This window comes from Leptonychotes weddellii, chromosome 2 (assembly GCF_054177405.1).
Source record: "Leptonychotes weddellii isolate Sample4059 chromosome 2, ASM5417740v2, whole genome shotgun sequence".
Classification (NCBI taxonomy): domain Eukaryota; kingdom Metazoa; phylum Chordata; class Mammalia; order Carnivora; family Phocidae; genus Leptonychotes; species Leptonychotes weddellii.
In genome coordinates this window covers 46,693,429-46,700,137 of record NC_138370.1, presented here as the reverse complement: position 1 = coordinate 46,700,137, position 6,709 = coordinate 46,693,429, and the positions used below count along the sequence as shown (strand labels likewise).

Genomic DNA, 6,709 nt, shown 5'->3' with positions numbered 1-6,709 from the left:
TTCTATTGTGTCTCATAATATGCACCATCTGGCTCCCTACTCCAGCAGCCACCTCTTCGTCATCTTCCAACAAATTGGCACAATTTGGAATATCTTTCTCCTAACCACTACTAGTGGTTCTTCAAACAGAATAAAGGCCAAAACCGTCTTTATTTCACTCTTGATAATGATGTTCTTGTATACTTTTGTATATGGTATTGTATCAAGATTGGTTAGGTTGTGACACGGTGACAGACTCCAAAATCTTTGTGGCTTAAAGCATAAAGTTTACGTATTTCTTGCTTCTGCTCTATTTCTACTGCAGGTTGGAAGTAGGACTCTGTCTTTGATAATCTCTCAGGGTCCCCTGGCTGGCTGAGCACCTGCCATCTTAAATATTGTCAGTCACAGACCAGAGGGAAAAATGGATGTGGTGAAGGAGACACTGCCTCTTTCACTTTCTCTAGCCAGAGAAATTACTTGCCACACCTAATTCCGAGCACACAGGGAAATACAACCCTACCATGTGTTGTGAAAGAGAGACAGCCGGGAATCTGCAAACCACCATCATGATGATCACAGGAGTACTATTTACTGATTATTTTCTTCCCTCCCAAAGTAATATTACTTTCAGGTACTCAGAATCTTACTTTGACATTTATGCTAATATGATCAATTGGTACAATTTATAATAGTGCATTATGTTAGGAAGTGCTTGTATTATCTGTCAGGGGTCATGATAAATCTTGAATATATTCTCTAATTAGGCATTTCACTTTTTTTACTGTACCACTGTTGATGTCTCATCTATGATGTCAATGAGGGTGGTGGCCATCAACGTCGCAGCCCACACACTGGGCAGCGCCCAGGATCTCTCTTCTTTTTTTTTTTTTAAGATTGTATTTATTTATTTGAGAGAGAGAGAGAGAGAGAGCATGAGCGGGGAGGGGAGGGGCGGAGGCAGAAGCAGGCTCCATGCTCTGTGGAGCTAAGCTCAGCAGGAGCTAACTCGGGGCTCAATCCCAGGACCCGGAAATCATGACTTGAGCTGAAGGCCGATACTTAACCAGCTAAGCCACCCAGGTGCCCTCTTTTTTTAAAAAAGATTTTATTTATTTATTTGAGAGAGTGAGAGAGAGCGAGGGAGCATGAGTGGAGGGGGAAGGGCAGAGGGAGAGGGAGAAGCCGACTCTCCACTGAGCAGGGAGCCCGACTTGGAGCTTGATCCCAGGACCCTGAGATCATGATCCTAGCCAAAGGCAGATGCTTAACCGACTGAGCCACCCAGGCACCCCCCAGGATCTCTTTTATGATTCAAGAGGGTTCTCTGGATAAAGATCAGTGCCACATCTGTCAGGCAATGTTGACAATCTCATCAAAAGTGATATTTCCACTGTGCTTAATGTTTTTCTGCTTCTTTCTGTCTCTTGGTGGTTCCTTGAAGGCTTTGATAATCAGGGCAGAGGCAAAAGGTACCACTTCAATCTGAGCCTGTCTGTTCTGAATGGTCAGTTTCACTGTCATCCTCAGACTCTTCCCATCACTGGTTACCTTGGCAATGTCATCATCAAACTTTTTTGGGGACAGACCCAGTCCGCCCATCTTTGGGGCCAAGGCAGACATGGCACCAACTTCCCCACCGGTACACCTCGGGTATATGACTTTGATCTTGTTGGGGTTGAACTCAGGCAGCATGGCGGAGGCGGAGGGTGTTGGATAAACCCAGATTCGATGAACCCAGATGACTGAAGACAGTTGCACCTTCGCTTCCTCCGAGCTGAAAGCCAAAAGCACTTATTTATTTTTAAAACTCAAATCATATTGTAGATACCATTGACTTTAAAGTTTTTTATTATGTTAATTTTATGAGGGAAGGAACCTTGTTATCTTGTTCAAAGCTCTGTCCCCAGTATCTAGAATAGTGCACACGATAGACTTAAGATAAGTATTTTTTGAATGAATGAATGAATCTATATTTTTGCAAGCAGTTTTCATGACCTGCAAGGTCAATGTTAGGTAACAGTTGGAAGTGGCTCTCCCAAAACCCAAATGTCATTTTAAACTTCAAGCAAAGAAGTACAGGTATCCTTGTTTTCTAAAAGTTCATGAAATACCTACACTTTTTTTTAAATGAGATACCTACATTATGAAATACCTACATTAATAGTACCGGACCTGTTTTCACTAACTGAACAAAATCTGAAGAGGATTTGGCTTTTACAAAAAAGGCGGGAAGCGAAAACAGTGTTGGGCATTTGTTTTGCTGCTAGCTGTTAGAGAGGCAGCGAGCACCCCGAGCAGGAAGAGTGGCCTCTGGCCCCGCCAAGCTCCTTCCCTGGGATCAGATCCACAATAGCTTTGAACTGTGTCTGTGAGCATCTGGGTTTTATCTCGATTTATTTGGGGCATCCATTAGCAACGTGTGTCCTAAGGAATCAGAAAACCTTAAGAAAGATTATTTTTTGGATCTGGGAACTCAAAAAAAGTTCCATATACATTAATGGTAATTGCTTCTCCACTTTGCATCATTTCAGAAAGATTTCAGGGGTATACTCTACTTTCGGATAGCAGAGGAAACTGTATCATGTCTAGGACAAATGAAGAGATAATTCATCCTACTCTTCTTAACCTTCTGAACTATAATACTGAGTTAAATTCACGTACCACACACCAAGACAGCATTAATAAACTCAACTGCAGTGTTGCCCTAACTTTTTTACAGCACGCTGAGGCCAGAAAATGATAACATTTGTAGGATACATGTGGGGGTGGGGGCGGGGAGACTTGCTGGGCCACACTTAAGGCTGAGGGACTAATACACTGTCAAGAACTAACCTATTTTCGGGGCACCTGGGTGGCTCAGTTGTTAAGAGTCTGCCTTCGGCTCAGGTGATGATCCCGGAGTCCTGGGATCAAGCCCCACATCACGCTCCCTGCTCCGCGGGAGGCCTGCTTTTCCCTCTCCCACTCCCCCTGCTTGTGTTTCCTCTCTCTCTGTCAAATAAATAAATAAATCTTTAAAAAAAAAAAAAGCACTAACCTATTTTCTTAGAGAATCTTTTATTTCTAGCAAAAGTTGCTGTTCAAATGTGATAATGCAAGAATATTTACATGACAAGGGAGAGAGACATTTTTTAATGTTAAAGATCGCTCCGGTACCCAGGAGAAAACATAAAAACAAATAGGGTGCTTCTACACCCCAAGGCCATGGCACCCACAGAAAATGATAATATTTTGGTACACTTGTGATACACTGTTTGTGAAGCTCTGCTTGTGTCAGGAGAAAAACGGATGAAAGAGAGGACTTGAGGCCACAATATTAATAATTATACTAGCCACAATTAAGTACTTCCAATAAAGGGCACTCTGCACACATTAGTTTATTTAACCCACTTAACCACAAATGGGATGGGGGTTCTTTCTTCTCCTTTCCGTTAAGGAAGTTGAGGCTTAGAGACATTTAATGTCATATCTAGGTCCTTGTAAGTGGTAAATGTCAGAGCCAGGTTTTGAATCTAGGACCCCAAATCCCATGTTCTTTTCTCTGCAAGCAGCAAGACATAAGGAGCTTATGTGTACATAACTGTCTTCAAATGTCAATTGACTCTTATGTGGCAGAGAGAATAGAAATTTCTAATACTCTAAGAGGTCAAGCTGGAACCTATGAGTGGAATCATGAAGGCAGGCTTTACTTTAGAATAAGGAAGAAATCTCATGAAGGTAGAACTTCTCACCTCAGATGGTATTTAGCAAGTGATTTACTTCTTAGGGAATTTTAGAGGAGACTCCTGCGTGGATGACCTCTACTTTCTTCCAACTTCAAGAGTATGCTATTATAGTAAGTAAAAAACATGAGAAGATTCTGTTACAAATATTGTTCTTCTTACATGAACTTTCTAAGGAGGGATTTGTGTTTTAGACTAACTACATACAGATCAAGAGCTCAAATGAGCTCATTTGAGCTCTTGATCCAAGAGAGAAGGATCAATAATTCTCCAAAGAGCTTACAAGTACCTTTCTTAGAAGACTGCCCTGTTATTCTGGAGCTTCCGGGCCTGGTCAGAAATACAGTCATTCTGAAAAATCAAAATACAGTCTGAAACCTCCACCACTGGCAGGATTGGAATAGAGCAAAGAGGATCTATTACTTTCCACAAAACTTCCCAAAGAAGTGAATGGACATCAATTAACAAGAAATCTTGAAACCCATAGGTTGTCCTACTTTGAGGAATGGTTTAATTTTTCGTGTGATCTTGTTGATATGCATAAGAGAAAGCACTGTATTTATTTTCAGATCTTCTCCTATTTTTTAAAAGATTTTATTTATTTATTTATTTATTTATTTATTTATTTATTTGGGAGAGAGAGAAAGAGAGGGAGAGAGAGAGTACAAGCAGGGAGCAGGAAGCAGGGGGCAGGGGGAGAGCCAGAGGGAGAGGGAGAAGCAGACTGCCCACTGAGCAGGAGGCCCAACACGGGGCTCACTCCCAGGACCCTAAGATCATGACCTGAGCCAAAGGCAGATGCTTAACGCACTAAGCCACCCAGACGCCCCTCTCCTATTTTTTTTTAACCACTTTTTTAGAGGGAATAATATCTTTGTCATTTCCCCACCATCTCTCTTCATAAACACACTTCCAGTTTTTGCTTTAGAATAGCAACTACTCTAATAAATCAAGGGTTTTCTAAGAAGAATATTTCCATCCTTGAGAGAACACATGAGGATTAAAATAAAATATTTGCCACTGACCGGCGTAGAGAACATTGAGGGCCAGGCAGCATCCCTTCTCTTTGTCCCATCTCTCCCTCCTCTTGACTTTCTTTAGGCAAGGATGCTCGGTGCCCCATTGAACCTCCATTCCCACGAAGAGTCTGAAATGATTTTGGAACTGCAGATGTTATCCCCTTGATTCTTCATCGTTCCAAACCTCAGGTGATTAAGAGACAAATCTAAACCATCCCTGGGAAGGAAATTATAAACAGGGATGTGACTGTTCAACAACTTGCAAATGATCTCCCTTTTCCTTGGCTTAAATGTATTCCTCCTTACAAGGAAGGAAGAATGATCGAAGGCAGAGGGAATGTCTAGTGGATCTGGATTCCAGACAATTTTGTCATTAGTAGCATTTGTTAATCCTTTGTTAAATGAAGGTGAGCACAAAAGTATCAATAAAATTTGCTGAACGATGTCTACCTAGATAAAATATCTGTATAGCTTATTTCCTGTCCCATTCTTCCTACTATTTTTATTTTTTTAATTTATTTTTTTTAATCGGATTTGAAGATGTTTATTGCATACTGGTTTAATGAAAAACAAACAAAACATACATGTATTTAGCACGAGCTGGTGGGATACCCCGAGCCTAACTGGGTGCGCAGCAGTCTGAGAAAGGAGTCGTGAGCGGCCCCGCTGTGACGAAGGTTTCCTGCAGCAGTCAGGCACCGAGCCTAACAGTCCCTAGTTCTCTCCTTTCAGCACTGGCAGCAGCTCACGTTGTCTCTCAGTTCCTTAACAATATCCAGTCCTCCAACGAGCTCCCCTTTCACATGCAGCTGAGGGTACGTGGGCCAATTTGAATAAGTTTTTAACCCCTGCCGAACTTCTTCATCCTCCAATATATCAAATGTCTCGTATTCAACACCAGTATTATTTAGTATTTCCAGAATTTGTTTGCTGAATCCACATTTTGCTTCCTGTTTGCTTCCTTTCATAAAGAGCATCACAGCAGCTTTATTTGTCAGTACTTTGAGCCTCTCCTCTAATTTGGGAGCTTTAGGGCAAATGGTATCTAGTTCATCAGATGCTTCAAGCTCCTTAATTATATCAAGTCCTCCTATGAGCTCTCCAGAAACATAGAGCTGGGGATAGGTGGGCCAGTTGGAATAGGTTTTGAGGCCCTGACGAACTTCTTCATCTGAGAAGATATCAAAACTGCTAAACTGAATATTATGTTTGTTAAGGATTTCCACCATCTGCTTGCTGAAACCGCAGCGCGGCTCCTGAGGAGTTCCTTTCATAAACAACATGCAAGGGGCGGCGTGAGTTAATTTCTTCAGGCGAAGGTTGAGATCTTCTTTAGGATGCTCGTTACCACTGGGTGGGAAGGAGCCGCTAGACGCATGGCGCTGAACTTTTTTGGTCAACTCTGGGGCATGTGCACCATCTAATCGGTCAATTTTCTGAGAATTCTTGAAAAACAGAAAGGTGGGAACAGAACTAATTTCATATTTTTCAGATACTTCAGGAACGGCTTCAGCTTCCAACTTCACAAACGAAACTTGAGGCTGTTCTTTGGCTAATTCTGCCATCACATCGTTCATCTGAGCACATTGTGGAGCCCACGGCGCCCAAAAATGGACCACAAGGAGGGACTTGGCTCTGAGGCGCAGCAGCTCCTCAAACTGCTGGGCTGAGCCGACCTCCGCCACAGCCGCCGCCGCCTCAGCCGCCCCCGCCGCCATGCTGCCGCCGCCAGACAGGAGCAATCGAGCGGGGCGGCCCCTTCCTACTATTTTTAAAAAGCAAGGCACATAGTAGGTGATCAAAAAAATGATTGTTGAATAAAAAATGATATAGTGTGATTGGGAGATAATGGTAGAGATAATTGTAATTATACAGGTAATTATGATTTCATAATCCTTGATATCCATATTTATTTTTTTTTAAGATTTTATTTATTTGACAGAGAGAGACATAGCGAGAGAGGGAACACAAGCAGGGGGAGTGGGA

General features: G+C 42.3%; 2 pseudogenes; both read right to left on the bottom strand.

Moving 5' to 3' along the window:
• Positions 1 to 794: 794 nt before the first annotated feature.
• Positions 795 to 1,674, bottom strand: LOC145720305 (large ribosomal subunit protein uL11-like; annotated as a pseudogene).
• A 3,667-nt stretch (positions 1,675 to 5,341) lies between these two features.
• Positions 5,342 to 6,474, bottom strand: LOC102732685 (glutaredoxin-3 pseudogene; annotated as a pseudogene).
• Between the last annotated feature and the right edge of the window lie 235 nt (positions 6,475 to 6,709).